The following is a 15801-nucleotide window of genomic DNA, read 5'->3' on the forward strand; positions in this document are numbered from 1 at the left end:
ATTCAACTACACATAGGCTTTAATACAAAGACACCAAAATACTAAAATCTAAGTTCCTATTAAAAAAGCAGCTAATAAAATTCAAATTCAAAGGAAAACTCCTTGGGAAATTAAAACATTTTAGACTCTGGACAAATCACTATGTAATTTATAAACAGGTAAAATAGTTAAACATATCAGAAATTATTTATTTTAGGCACTCTGTGAATATGACATGCTACTAAGCCCCCAAATCATTCTGAAAATGTTTAGAAAAATAAGACTTAACAGAATACATAAATCACAACTAAAGACACTTAAGAATAATATAAAAGTAGTACTTCCATTTTCTAGGAATTTTGATGACTTAATTGCTAACAAGAAAGAGGGGGAAAAACAAACAATGCACATAGAATAAAATGGAATTAAGATGTATATCCTTGGGCTTCTTAGATTATACTGAAATGAGCCTTTACCCACATATTTTAGATCTTCTACATTTTAAACGCCAGGTATGAGCACTGGAATGAATTACAATACTCTTATGATAACAATGAGGCCATTAATATGGAGTCTGTCTATGTGCAAGAGGATGAGGTAAATTATTAGTTGAAATAAAGTAAAATGAGTGGTTAAGGGAGTTCTGGAGTCAGAATGTCTGTTTGTCTCCTGGCACTGTCATTTAATAGCTGTAAGTCTTGGACCAACTTCACTAAGGTTCAGTTTCCTTATTCGTAAACCTAAGATAATAAGTAATAATATTAACATGTATACAGTGCTTATTATAATAGGTGCCAAGCATTTTACAAAGATCTTTACATATTAATCTTTAATTCCTAATAATGTTCTTAGGAGATAAATATTATCATCTCTGTTTTATAGATGAAGAAACTGAGGCCCAGATCAGTAAGTTGCCTGAGGTCACACAGCTAATAAATGATAGGGTTGACAATTGGGATAGGAATCCGAGAAGTCTTGATTAAGAGTCTATACTTAAAATCATTACAGGTTATTACTTTTCACTAATATAATATTACCTACCTCAAGGATTGTTGTAAGAATTAAATGAAGTACCTAGCACATAATAGTAGCCAAATAAAGGTTTATTGTTACAATACTTCTGATAGTCAATTTCTATTTACTTGAATATTTATATTATCAAATATTTAGAAATGATTATTTTAGTATGGAAACTATTTCCAGCTAAACAGAATGTTTTGGGGAAGGGGATGATTGTGGAAATTAATAAATCATTCTTCAAAAACTTCTGTAGTCTGGTACTTTTGAGGCTCCCATGTGTTTGAACTTGAACATGGGTATCTGAGGTACCTTTGAGACATCCATAGGAAGAGCTGGAAATATTTATACAGGGTAGGCAAAAGTAGGTCTATAGTAGTGAGTATGGGTAAGTTTACTCTTGTATTATTATTTACTAATTATTGTATTATTTTCCATGTGAACAACTGTAAACCTACTTTTGCCACACTTTGTAGATATAGGAAACATAAACTTGGAAATCTTCAACATACAGATGAAATTACGTAGGCAAAGCATATAGAGTAAGAGAAGAAAGCCTAAGACTAAGCCTTGAGGAATTCAAAAATTTAGTAAACTGAAAAAGTAGTAGCAACTCCTAAAAAAAAGTAATGGCATCAAGGTGCTGATTATGGTGTACAGGTATCCTGCAAGTGAAGAAAAAATGTTTCAAAAAGTAGGAAACAATGTGGTCAACAATGTCAAATGCTGCTGAGAGGTCAGGTAAGATGAATACTGAAGTAGTGTCACTGGATTTCACAGTATGGAGATAATAAGTGACCTCCACAGCTACTGTAAAGAAATAACTGGATTTTATTATTTTATTTTGAGCGTACTTGTATATCTTTTTATCCAGAATAGCAAGCAAGCATTCGAGATATGTTGATAATTATACTGGATTTTTGTCTACTATCTCCAGCCCCCATAATGCCTATCTACCAAAGGTTCCATAAGGAAACTATGGTCTAATGGCATTTTCCTGACTGCAAATTAAGCACCGTATTGGCACTAGGAAGACTAAGAAAAACAATATTCATTTCCTATCCTTAGGCAACTTATGTAAGACAATTTAATGTCAATGCAATATGATAAAAGTAGTGTTTGGACCCTATGGAAGCAAAGAACACTCATCCCAGTTCAGGGGGTGGAGTTAGATTGCTTATGGACAAACAATATCCACTCATTCATTTTCTGAGCACCTCCTATGTACCCTGTATGCTAGATCCTGCAAACACAGAAACAATAAGCTTTGATATCTGTATCCACGTAGCTCATGGTTTAGTGAAATGTATCCAGATATCTTAAGAGAAATTCTAATACAATGTGATAAGTACTATAACAGAGGAATTAGCCAAATATTAACCAAATGATGGTAAAAAGGCCTGAGATACTAACCTAAACCTGGAGAATTTGGAGACGATTCTATAGGATAATAATATTCATGATAGGCTTTGAAGGATGAAAAGGCTTCAGTCACAGACATTTATTCCAGAATAACTCCTGCAGAGTCTCAAAACTGTTTTGAGAATAGTAAGAATTTCATGATGGCTTAAGTAAGTAATGAAGGGAAGCCGAGGAAAAAGTTAGAAAGGTAAGTTAGGGTTAAAAGTCCAACTATTTAAGGACTTTATAAGCCAAGATAGAATCTGAAACATCTTACAAGAATGGGGAACCATAAAGAGGACTGACAACTACATTTATTTTTTTCATATTCTCAAATTTGACAAACTAATGATTCCACCCCGTCTACTCCTAATCTTTCTGTTTTAGTAAATGGTACCACTATTAACCTAGTAACTGCTCATACTAGAAACCTGGAAGTTCTTAATAGCACCCCTCACCCTCCCTATCCTATCCATCTCTGTGTCCTAGCATTTTTCACTTCTAAAACATACTCCATTCCCCCACCTCAGGGTCTCTGCTCATGCTGTACCCTTAGCCTGGAACAATATTATCCTGCTCTTTGCTTAGCTGTCTCATTCCTAGTCTTGACATAGTAACTTAAGTATTCAGGTGTTAAGAACTGCTTTCTCTGACCACCCAATATAATCCTGTTATTCGCTCTCACAGCACCTTGTTCTGACTTACTTGTTTTTAGTATCTATCTCCATCCCTAGGGAGTGATTTTCGTTAGGAAAAAATGGTCTCATTTTGTTCTCTCATTTTGTATACTCAATGCCTGCACAGTGCCTTCTACACAGCAGGCACGCAAGAAATACTGTTTTTTAAAAAAAAGGATTTTTAGGAAAATAACTTTGAAAGCAATATGGAGGGTGTGTGAGGAGGGGAAAACGGAGGACGTGAGAAAAGTCAGGAGGTTAACACCAGCAAGATCAGATAAAAACCGGCCAGGTGAAAGATTACAAAGAACTTATTTTATCTAAGATGGTAGAAGTGAAGACAGAGAAAAGCAGTACTTGAAAAACCAAGGCAGAACCAACAGGTTCCTGACTTGGGCATGTAGAGAGTGAAACATTAACTTCCATCAGGAATGAACAGATAAGAAAAATAAAGAGGTCTTTTTGACCATGGTAAGTTTGAAGAATTTTAGTTAATATATCTAGTAGGCAGTGGGAATTTTAAATGTGAAACACAGAAGGGAGGTCCTGGGCTGAGGACAGATCTTTCTCTTTTCTCCTCTATAAAACCAAATCAGGATGCTAAAAAGAATAATAAAAATAATTTCCAATTTTTAAGCACCTACTTTATGCTTATTTCTTTTCCTTTCAAGAACCCTACTAGGAAGCTATTCAAAACTTTGAGAGGTTAAGTAAACTGAGTCAACTGCCCAAGGGTAACTAAGCTACTAATCAGTGGGGGGGAGGGACTGAGTCGTTTTCTTCAAACTAAAATCTCTTTTGATTTTACTACCTTACCTCTAACTTGCATGACCGCCCATGAAGTTGGTTCTGGAAAGGAAAAACAACAAAACTAAAGGAGCTACCAGGCTGAGAAAATATGGAATGAGTCTATGACAAGAGGCAACAAAAAGAACAAGTTTAAAGAAACTTAATGTAAAAGAACTGGAGAGGAAGAAGTGGAGTTATGATTTAAAGACCTTCTAAGCTAGAAGGAGCGCCATATCATAAAGTATTTTTATGAAGTGTAGTCCATGGCACACAGCAGTAGCACATCTGGAAGCTTGTTAAAAATGTAGAATCTCAAGGCCCACACAGACTTACTGAATCAGAATATGCACCTTAATTTGACCCCCAGGTAATTCACATAATACATTAATGTTTGAGAAGCATTGGTCTGATACCATTTCATAGACGGAAGACACCAACCAGGTTAAAAACAGACCTCAGGCCTCTGGTCTCTCAGTCTAGTATTCGTTCTGCTTCATTATGTGCCCTCCAAACAGACACATTACTGAACTTCACTAATCTAAGTTTTTTGCCACAGTAACATTCAGGAGTTGAAATAAGTTTAAATCAAGTTTTCCCTAACCATTTTTATTCATTTCCATTCCACTTGGAATTTTTTTTTTAAAAATATATCTTTATTGATTTCAGAGAGAGGAAAGGAGAGGGAGAGAGAGAGAGAGAAACATCAATAATGAGAGATTCATTGCTCGAGCCCGCAACCCGGGCATGTGCCCTGACAGGGAATCGAACCCCGATCGCCTGGATCCCAGGTCGATGCTCAACCGCTGAGCCACACCCGGCCGGGCTCCATTTGGAATTTTAAGGGCCCCCATGAATTTTCTCCATTCATTTGTTTTTAACATCACAACAAATCTTAGTGCATTTAGGCTGCTATAACAGAATAACAGATTGGACGGCTTATACACAAGAGAGATTTATTTCTCGGAGCTCTGGAGACTAGAAAGTCCAAGATCAAGGCACTGGCAGACTCCTGTCAGGTGAGGGCCTGCTTCCTGGTTCACTGATGGCAATCTTTTTGCTGTGTCCTCACATGACAAAAGGATCAAAGGCTCTCTCTGGGGTCTTTGATAAACTCACTAATCTCATTCATGAGGGCCATGCCCTCATGACCTAATCACCTCCCAAAGGCTGCTATACCTCCAAATGCCCTCATATTGGGGATTAGTTTCAAGATATGAATTTTGGGAGGGCACATTCAGTCTATAGTACTGAATGAAATGTAAACATGCTAAAATAAAGAGGTTTTTTTTGACCATGGTAAGTCTGAAGAATTTTAGTTAATATGTCTAGTAGGCAGTTGGAATTTTAAATGTGAAAACAGAAGAGAGGTCATGGGCTGGGGATAGATCTTCCCCTCTCTTTTTCCTCCTCTACCAAACCAATTCAGGATGACAGTAAGAATAATAAAAAATAATCTCCAACTTTTGAGCACTTACTCAAAGAATTCTTCAATTCACACAATAAGTTTCAACCCTGAATTATCAATGTGAAGAGACAGTAGAGACTCAGAAACAAGAGAGACACTTTCTATAGGCAAATCATTTAAAGTCATGGAATCATGGAGCTGAAAGAGACCTTCAAGGTTGAGATGACAGATAAATTTCATCTAGAATGCTAACCATATAGCCGCTGACCATGCTGTACCAAAAAGAGTTGGGAACTGGTTTGGGGTCAGCCATTAGTTATGTCTGCCATGAGTTGGTTCCAAAGAGGGCTATCATAAAGTTGCTGACCTTGTAAAGGTAAGGACCAGGACTCTAGGTCTCTTGACTTCTGGTACAGTGGTTTTAATCCTGAATCACACTGCTTCTCCTCTCTGATATATCTGTCCAATAAAAAACCAAAATCCTTGCCCTGGTCAGTGTTGCTCAGTTGGTTGGAGCATCATTCTGTACACCAAAAGGTGGTGGGTTCAATTCCTGGTCAGGGCACATAACCAGGTTGTGGGTTTGATCCCTGGGTGGGGTGCATGTGGGAGGCAACCTATCAGTGTTTTTCTCTCTCTCTCTCTCTCCCCCCTTCCTCTCTCTAAAATCAATAAAATAAAATCCTTTTCATGTAATAGATAATAAAAATCAAACCAACTAAAATTTAACTGGGAATAAACAAGTCCTCAGAATTTACAAGTCTTACATGTACTTACAAGTACATTAAAAAAATTAAATAAAGCCCACAACCTACAGGCTGTATCTCTGTGATCAATGATCTCTGACTCAAACTGTTTTCTGACAGTTTTACTTCATGGTGAGTTTTTCCACGTAACAATTCTTGAGAGTTTAGCCATGATGACTCAAGGCACCTAGATGCTATGAAGGAGCTTTCAGTTTAAGAAGTGGGAGGAGAATGAGGGGGCATATTGAATCATTAACAGCCTACTCAGTTCTGAAACCTAGCAAATCCTTTTTGAAAGCCATTTTAAAGACAGCTTAGGAGGCAAATTCTGGCTAAAGCCTTAAAATACTGGTCTGTAAGAGCTGAACCATATGCAAATAAATTGGTAGGACGTTTCTAAAAGAGACAAAACAAAAAAGCTTTAGCAAACTGATTTTCTTTTTGTTGAATAAGTGTCAATGATGAATTGAGAAAAAGTCTGGGATTGCTTTAGTCAAAGATCTCTTCTATGTTGAACAGTTTAAGAGCCCACCTCACAATTCACTGCTCCTTTGGTGAACTGATGGGACTAGTTCAGAGACTGAATCATCCCATTTTAAATGAAAATTACAGTAAAGCAGTAAGTAAATTTAAAAAGCTTTCAATTACATGAAGTCTGTCTATAGGACTGTGGTTTCTAATTAGAAGCAGCCAGTACTTTAAAAAAAGACACACATTTAACACATTTGCTCATGAATGATAAAGTTAGCTAGTTTTGTAATTTGGATTTTTATAATTTTGTAATTTAACTAGTTTGGGTCCTTTGGTAAATTTAAAGTATGGTAGTGAGAATCATTTCGAAGAAAAATCTATTGTGTTAACTATAGTTTAAAATGAAAGGAAATCAGCCTTTAGTGCTTCTAATACATGCAGTCCATTAAATCTGGTGTAAACTTGAGGAACATGAAGTACTGTGGATAGCATCTGTTGAGAACCAGGAATATAACAGTAAGGTCTTGAAGAACCAACAAAGCACTTCCGACTGTTTTCACTTATTGTTAAAAAATAAAATTAAAGTGTGCCTTCTAAAGATTAAGCCAACTATGTTGAACACTACAATGAGCATCTACCAACTAACAAAAAATCAGGGCCAATCACCTTGTAACTTATTCCATGGAAGGAAGGAGAAGTTATAAACTTCACATTACTAATCTTTTTGTCCTTTCCTCTTGACTGTCAAAAAGAAGCTCAACAGAAGTCCAGGCAGTTTTTTTCCCATGGCCATTTACTATGAAGCTAATATTAAGCTAATAATATGAAGATCCTGTTTATTTGACATTTTTGGAACTGACAATATACACCAAGAGCTGAAAGTAGCTTTTGAAATTCCACTATGCCATTAATTCCACTATCAAGTTTTGCTAGTTTAGATATAAGTTCTGGATAGATGCAGGATTAACTCATGAGGATTTCAAATCAACGAGTTTATTGTTGTTTCTGACATTATTCTGTTTAAAACGTATTGCATCCTACAGGTCACACAAGTTATCTCTTAGTGTCTGGCTGGATGGAATACACCATCTCTCCACCAGAGCATATACCTATAACAAGAGCAAGAAACGATAAAAAGAAGCTACATAGTTATGACACAAACAGGAAAAGTGCCCTTTACATTTAGGGCCCTTAATTCATTCCAAGCCTAATTTATAAGTATACAAAACAGCAGACAAATGTAGAAAACACTGTGGAAGAGTAACGGTCACTACTAAGCTGGCAAAGGAAGATAAACAGAGCTAGTTGCAGAACGACGAGGAGATGAATCTGGGAGAGATGACGTGAGAGAGGCAGGAATGTAGAATACAAGTACCTTGCCATGCATAAGCTGAGAAGAATACCCGGAACCTGATGCTGCAAAAATCTATAGAGCTTAAGTAATAAATTGAAGTTTTAAACAATTCTTAATTATTGTTAACCATCATCAATTCCAAAATTAAGTATAGGTTTATAGTGGTCATAATGTTTAAGTCAACATGAAATATAAGATGCCCCTTTTGCATAGCAACTTTTTTTCTTGAAATGGAAGCTGTATCATTATTACGATTCTCTACTTAATTTATACTTTTGTGTCTTAGCTCATTAGGTCACGGTCACTTTTAGATCCAAGTTACAAGAATTATCCACAGTCTTGTTTACACTTTTGTGAGAGCCAATTTTTTCTTTCCTTCCTTCTGTTGCTTCTCCCCTCCTTCTCTTTCTTCACTCCCACATCCTGTTATATATTCCACAAAAATGGAAATGAAAACCAGATTCACCTCAGTTGGAGCGTCATCCTGTGCACCAAAGGGCTGAGGGTTCGATTCCTGGTCATGGCACATACCTAGGTTTCGGGTTCAGTCCCTGGTTCAGGTGCATTTGGGAGGCAACCGATAGATGTTTCTCTCTCACATCGATGTTTCTTTCTCTCTTTCTCTCCCTTCCTCTCTCTCTAAAATCAATAAAAACATAGCCTCAGGTGAGGATTTTAAAAAAAGAATTAATTCCTATAAAAAATCATTCAAAACTAGTAATCTCTACATGTATATTGTACCATGAGTAGATTTTAAAAATCCATATTTATGATGTCTTTTTTGGGGGGGGGGGGGTGAGGCTTTCAAACATTTGGAGCAAGAGACCCAGTTTTTCTATAATTTTAATAATAAAGATTTAAAAACAGTTCTTTATGAAAAATCAGCATGTTCTTGAAAAAACTACTAGCTTGAGAACTGAAGCATAAATACAAGACTTGAAAGCCAGATTCATTTAGCTAAAAGTGTACAAGTCTTTCAGTTCCCCAGTGTATGACAGGAACAAAAAAGTTACAGTTTCATTACATTATAAATGCCATCTTTTCAGTCTTGAATGCATGACACAAATGAAACTTATCTACATAACTGTTTTGAGTACTTAAGTATTAAGAACTGTGCATGGTCTTCTTGTATGTAAGTGTTATGTGCTTTAATATATTAGACAAAACTTAATTATATATCCAAATAAGTATAGTCTCTTCCATATTAGTCAATCAGGTTATATACTTATTCCAAATGATGCTACAATTGTCTCAAATATTATTAAAACTCCTTTTTAGTCTCAGAGTGGATCTGAGTTTTAGAAATAGTCTGGCCCGGCCGGGCATGGCTCAGAGTTTGAGTGTCGACCTAGGATCCAGGCGGTGGGGGTTCGATTCCTGGTCAGGGCACATGCCCGGGTTGCAGGCTCAATCCCCAGTCGAGGGCATGTAGGAGGCAGCCAATCAATGACTCTCTCATCATTGATGTTTCTATCTCTCTCTCTCCCTCTCCTTTCCCCTCTCTGAAATCAATAAAGATATATTTTTTAAAAATAGCCTGAAGTTGTTTCCTATTTTCTGTCAAAATCCTTTCTGAGTGATATTTGATAAATAAAATGAGATACCATGTGGCTAATACCACCCCCTTTCCAAGGAGCAAGTATAAAGTATATATAGTAATGAGCTATTTTCATGTGTGGCACTTAAACTAGTTTAGAAGGCAATTTTTTAAAAAGTTCCAAAAATATTTTGAGTAATCTAGTATTGTTAAAATAAGTGTATAGCTTCAAGGGTCACTAAAGTAGACTTACTTTAAATAAGGGTATAAAATAAATATCCTTACTTTAAAGCAAGGATGGATAACCAGGCCCTACAGAATCTGGTCTCCTCTACCCTCCCTTTATCTTCCTGACTTAACCTCCTACTACACTCTCACTCTAACCCAGCCACTGGTCTTCTTGCAGTTTCTTGCATTCTGGTCAAGCTCCTATCTCAGGGCCACTGTACTTGCTGTTCCCTCTGCCTGGAGTGTCTTGCCCACGATTGCCTGGAAGACACCCTCCCTCACCGACTGCAGGTCTTTACTCAAATACCTATCACCTTCTCAGTGAGGTCTTCTCGGCATCCTCCTTCCATCCCATACACACATTCCACATATTCTCTCTTCCCTCTCTATTTTATTTTCGTGTATGTGTCTACGTGTAAAACTGTTCATTATGGAAATTTTCAAACATACACAAAAGTAGAGAATATAAGAAATCTCATGTGTCTATCATCTACTTTCAACAGTTTTCAATATTATGGCCAATCTTGTTTATGCCCCTTTCCCTTCCAAATTATTTCAATGTAAAAATCCTGATATCATAGTTTAATTCATAAATACATTATATCTCTAGAAGGTAAGGACTCTGTTTAAAAACCATATTATCATACCTTAAAAAATTAACAATTCCTTTTCATCAAACATCCAATCAATGTCCTAATTTCCCCAATTTTTCATCTTTTTACAGTTAGTTTGCCCAAAGCAGGATACAACTAAGGTCCATGTTGCATTTGTGGATATGCCTCGTAAGTCTCTTTTCATCTTATCATTCCCTCTCTCTCTCTTAGTTCTTGCAATTTATTTCTTGAAGAATCCAGGTCATTTGTCCTTTAAAAAATGAAATATTTTACTGATATTTGTCTGTGTCTTGTTATTAGAATGTAAACATCATAGGCAGGGATTTTAGTCTGTGCTATCAGCATCTAGATCATTGCCTGACACATAAAAGATACCCAGTAAGTACTTACTAAATGAGTATGTGGCATTAATGCCAAAAGTCCACTGACCACCCAAGAGCAAAAACTGCTAATCACAGCACTCTTTCCTGCTGAGTGTGACCTAGGGCTCCCAGTTTACTGAACATAACACTCCAGATAGCCACCACCAAGCAATCAGATTTGGTACCCAAGGTGAAATCTATTTGCTATCCCTGCTTTAGCTCCCTTCAAAATAAGTGTGCTTCTATCTCCAAAACAGATTCAACATACCTTGTATGCTGAAATTGAGCTGAAGTTTAGCATAATAAATTACTGTCATACTTGTCAAGTATGCTTATTTTACAATTTAGAGAAAAAAAGCAAACTGTAGCCAAGAAAATAATACAAAAAGAAACTGTAGAAGATGGTGGGAAACTGGGGGTACTACATATTTTTAGAATTAGCAACATCCCTAGAGATTCATTATAAAATAAAAATCAGCAATATATTTCTTGAAAAGGAAGTAAATTACATGTGTATTGAATTAAAAACTTAAAAAACACACACAGTATCAACGGTCAAGATTAACTGAGGGATGACGAATGTCAGGATTGTCCCATTTAGAGGCACCAGCTACATGTCCTATTTTTCTGTAAATGGTTATTTTAAAGTGTATAAAAGTATTACAGGGGTGATACAAGGACTACTATGTAGAACCCTATTTTTCTGAAATAAGAGTTTATTGTGGCAAAAATAAAAACTAAAACACCTTGTACAATATTCTGAAAAACTAATCAGGTTTTCTTAGACTCATTTACAATTCATTTCTCTTAAATTACCTGATGAAGCTCTTTTCCTCTAAGTTTATTTCTGAAGGAAGCTATGCTAATTTAAAGGCTCCAATCAGATGGTCCTGTTTCCATTACTTATTTCTATTTAAAAAGAAAAAATACATATTAGAAATTCCTTGACATTCAAGAAATCTTGTGCTTCCTCTTTATTACTTGCAAATTCATTCAGCAGCAACGAAAACTATGTAGAAACCTACTATGTGTAATATGTTAGGCAATTATTTTTAACCTTTGGAAGGAAAAATTATTAGGAGTGGTCTTTCAAGATAACATTAAAAAAAAATAATGGTATAACTTGAAATTATATCTAGTTCTTTCAGTGACCAATATTTTTGTTTTGAGGATCCCGCACATTAATCTGGGGAAATTTTTCTTTAGCAGAAGTGAAGCTTAAAGAAAAACAGCAGTAAATGGCCACTACCACATGTGTAAAAAAAAAAATCTCCAACAACCCCAAATCCCTGGAAAGAATGACTTCTATTTACTTTTCCCATGTGATCTATTTAGAGAAAATCAGAAAAAGGTGGCTAGAAATCTATAAACAGAAAGTGCTGAGTGGAATTCAGTGTTTATAGACTTTAGCTAGAATTTTATATAATGTTGCCAGGACTCTTTAATATTGTACTCTTTAAAAACATCTTCATCAGGTTTCCTCCATTCTGTTGACTTTCTTCCTTTTTTCCACTGGCTCTTAAATTTGTTTTATTCTCAATTAAAATACATTAATGTAACTTTTGGAATAACATGATAGTTCCAAAAAAATTCCTAGAACCATCTCGGTGCCACCATATACTTGTCATTATGAAATTTTAAAACATATATAGTTTAAATGTATGATAATCCATATATGCTTTTCTGATTTAATAAATACTAGGGTAGGTTCACACTGATGTGTCATGGTAAGATGTATATATGTGAGAATGTTAGAAAGATAGTTTCAGTTCTAAGTCCTTTGGCTTAAAATCTTTATCAGCCACAGAAGCTTCTATCTGAAAACAGTTGTTCACACAGAGTAGGACTACTCTAGTCCTTATTGTATGATGTATTGAACAACCATAAGGTATATTCTGAAATGACAGAACTCTTAATGTAAAAGTGACATTTTGACAACCTTAAAGTCAAATGGAAACATACTCAGGCTTCTCCTTGAAACTTGCCTCTGTACCATGCAGCAGTACTAGAGACTCAATTCCCTGCCCTGTATTTTCAGTCATTTCCTTTAAGCGGTCCTGAAGAAATCAGGAAACCTTCAATGCCAGCTTCACCGGTCAACACCAACTTCTGCATTTGGACTCTAGTAATTGAGCAAAGGCACTGTGTAAGTAGCTTCCTAAAAGTACAAATACTTCTGGGAAATTTGGTTTGTAAATGCTACAGGAAAAGTGCAACATAACCAACTGTAAGATCACTTAAATGACAATTTTAAGGAGAGCACAGATTTCACACCCCCTCCCCCAAATCTGCCACTAAGACACAATTTCCAGCTCACTTTTTTTCAAGTCAAATAATACATTACAGCACTTCTATAACAGAAATAAAAACCTAGGTGAGAGTTTTCACTTTAAAAGTCATATATTTATTAGATGAGGTATTATAACCACTTCACTACATGCAACTTTCCATACATTTAACTGTCCTGTTTTCCAGTCATTTGTTTTAAACTCAAGATCTCTTTTATGCTACAGAAAGGGAACCAGTTACAGAACTGAAGGAAATTATCAAAATAACAAATGTCTCACATTCCTTTTCTGATGGAATCATCAGAATCTAAAATCTGGGGGCAACTAGGTAATACAAAGATAAATTCAAGAGAACCCAGGATGAGTCAAAGCACACACTGTTCTGATCATTATTCACCTCAGGAAATAACTAGTAGAATAGATGCTGGATTTAAATTTCTGGTACCTTCCAGTTTCATTCAACTCCCAAAAATATATAAATTTGTCCTCAGAGTTAAGTGTTTTCCTCCAGAAGAGGCTGTTGGTATGAATAAAAAACGTAAGGAATTCATATGCTGTATTTGTACAACAAGGACAATGTTTTGAGATGTAAATTTGATCACTCTAAGAAAACGTTTTCTCTATATTAGTTATTTAAAATATCATAAACTAAAATTAAACTGTAGAAACAGGGTATTTTCCACAATTTTAAAACTTTAAATTCACACCACTATGCAAACTAAGTAATTTTTAAGACCCTTATGTTTCTCGTCAATCATAAAAGTAATACACATTCAATGTAGAAAAAGACAAAGCCAATTCTGAAAAAAAAGATCAGCTGCTATGAAAACAAAATAACACTTTGTGAAGTACACCGCCTTTGAACCAAAACAAATAAATAACCTTTTCATGCACTTAAGGCTTCAGTCCTTAGCACCAGCAGCACCTATGGATAAAGTGCTCATTTCATTATTTGCTGATATACTGTTGATGACTTAGAGATAGGAAGGTTGTTGGTGCTGTTAAGACACATTTCTCTGTGTGTAGTGATTAAATTTTGTTAAACCTATATTTAAAAATATCCGCCCTCCCATTCCATCATTGCTCTCTTGCCTTTAAGAGACTTGTATGTACAAAAATAAAAGTAGATGGTGAGGCGAGTTGATGATTTACTGTATTTCCCCCACTTGGGGCCTTTTTAAAGAGTCCTTTGAGGTTCTAAGGTTCAAACACTATGTAAGAAGAGTTATTGTTTGAACTACCTAACAATTACCCAGACTTCTTTTAGACTTCAGTTAACCTATAAGTAAAATGAGCATGTTTAACTTTTCCACAGGGCATTGGAGGCCGAGTTCCAACTCATAAATGCTTTCAGGTCCTGAGACACCAGGCGCGGTGGAAGATCAAGCATATCCATCAATTAGAAGGCTCTTACCGGCCTCAGTTTACCCGCTGACGGAAACGGGCGTATTAACTTGTTTCGTAGGGGCCCGGGAGATGTAATTAATTAGTGTTTTAAAATGCTCTGAGGTCCAGAGATGAAAGGAAATGGAAGAGACACGCAGAGATGATGACAATAATCATAACAATAAAAAGAATGACTAACTTGGAAGTCTGCGTTATGTAAGGAAGGCAAAAGAAGTTAGAAGATTCGCCCAAACAAAAGAAAAGCCCACCGCCCCCTTTGTTTCTCTTTCATTTCTCTTTTCCTCCCAGCCCCGGCGGAGCTCCCCTCCCGCAGCACGCGGCCGGTGCGGGGCGCGGGGCGCGGGGCGCGGACTTGGCCACCCCGCGCCCCGCTCCCAGGCGGAGGGGGAGGGCGGCCGGGCCAGCTCCTGACAAAGGCGCTTCCTCCAGCGAGGGCGCGGGATGCAGGCGCCGCAAACTCCGCTCCTCGCCGTCCCCGGCGCGGGGGCGCGCAGGCGGGCGGGGGGAGTCGGCCCGCCGCCCGAAGAAGCCACCAAGGAAGTTGCGCGGCCGTCTTGCTCGCATCCCTCACCAGCCCTGCCGCGGCGCGCCGAGGCCACTCACCGGACAATTGCTGGCGGCCGGAATCCCAGCACAGCTCCGAGACCCGGAGCGAGGGGCTGAAGTGTGCGAGCGCGGGGAGCGCGGGCAGACAGCGCGGCGTTTCGTCGCCGTCTTCCTCGCCAGCCGGCCAAGCCTGGCGAGGGGAAGTTGGCCGCGGAGCCGAGCGCTGAGGAGCCTCGGACGGAGGGGAAGGCGCGGGGCCGCTTTGTGGTGCGCTCCCGGAGGGCTCGACGCAAATCCGAGCGCGCGGCACGGCTGGCGCTGCTGGTGGAGGCGGCGGCGGCGCCCCCCGACGGTCCCTCCGCCTCACACCGCCTCTGGGTCACTGACACGCTCTCGGAGGGAGGGGGGGGGGACTAGCGGGAGGGCGGGGCCTGAGGGAGGGGCCGGGGTTGGGCCACAGCGGGAGGCGGTGCCGCGGCGCCCAGTGGTCTCTTGGGAGTTGTAGTTCTCCCACGGAAGAAAAAAGGGCTGCATTGTTGAGGACGCTGTCCGCTCGCTCTGCACTGCGCATGCCGGGGGGAAGAGGTTCGGCCCCCACTGTTGCTATGGTCACCGACACACTAAGGCAGAGAAGGAGTCGCGCGGTGCTGCTGACTGAACAAGGGCCTGCTTGTGTTGTGGGGCTGCTCGCGATCCCTCCCTCAGTCCTTCCTGCGTCGCTCCGCCCCCAGCTCCTGGCCTCAACTCACAAGTGCCCAGTGAAATCCGATTTCCTCCCAATATTTCGGTCTTCCCTGCTGTTTCATTTTATTCGACAAATCCTGAATCACAAAACACTCAGACCCATTTCCTTCCTCTCTTTCCAGCCACAATTCCCTGCCTCAAATTCATGTTTTTGTTTCCTTTTCTCTAAGACTGGAAGAAATGTAGCAGCTTCCAGTAACGTAACAATTAGGCTATAAAACATTATCCATATCAGA

At 38.3% G+C, this 15801-nt stretch overlaps 1 protein-coding gene across 1 annotated transcript in view; it reads right to left on the reverse strand.

The window, feature by feature from the left end:
- The window catches only part of PELI1 (pellino E3 ubiquitin protein ligase 1), a 52178-nt gene extending 36962 nt beyond the window's left edge, over positions 1 to 15216 (reverse strand). Inside the window, exon 1 of the mRNA XM_081156804.1 lies at positions 14879 to 15216. The gene's annotated coding sequence lies outside the window, so the exon portion shown is untranslated. The remainder of the gene's footprint in view (positions 1 to 14878) is intronic.
- Between the last annotated feature and the right edge of the window lie 585 nt (positions 15217 to 15801).

This window comes from Miniopterus schreibersii, assembly GCF_964146895.1.
Source record: "Miniopterus schreibersii genome assembly, chromosome: 13".
NCBI lineage: Eukaryota > Metazoa > Chordata > Mammalia > Chiroptera > Miniopteridae > Miniopterus > Miniopterus schreibersii.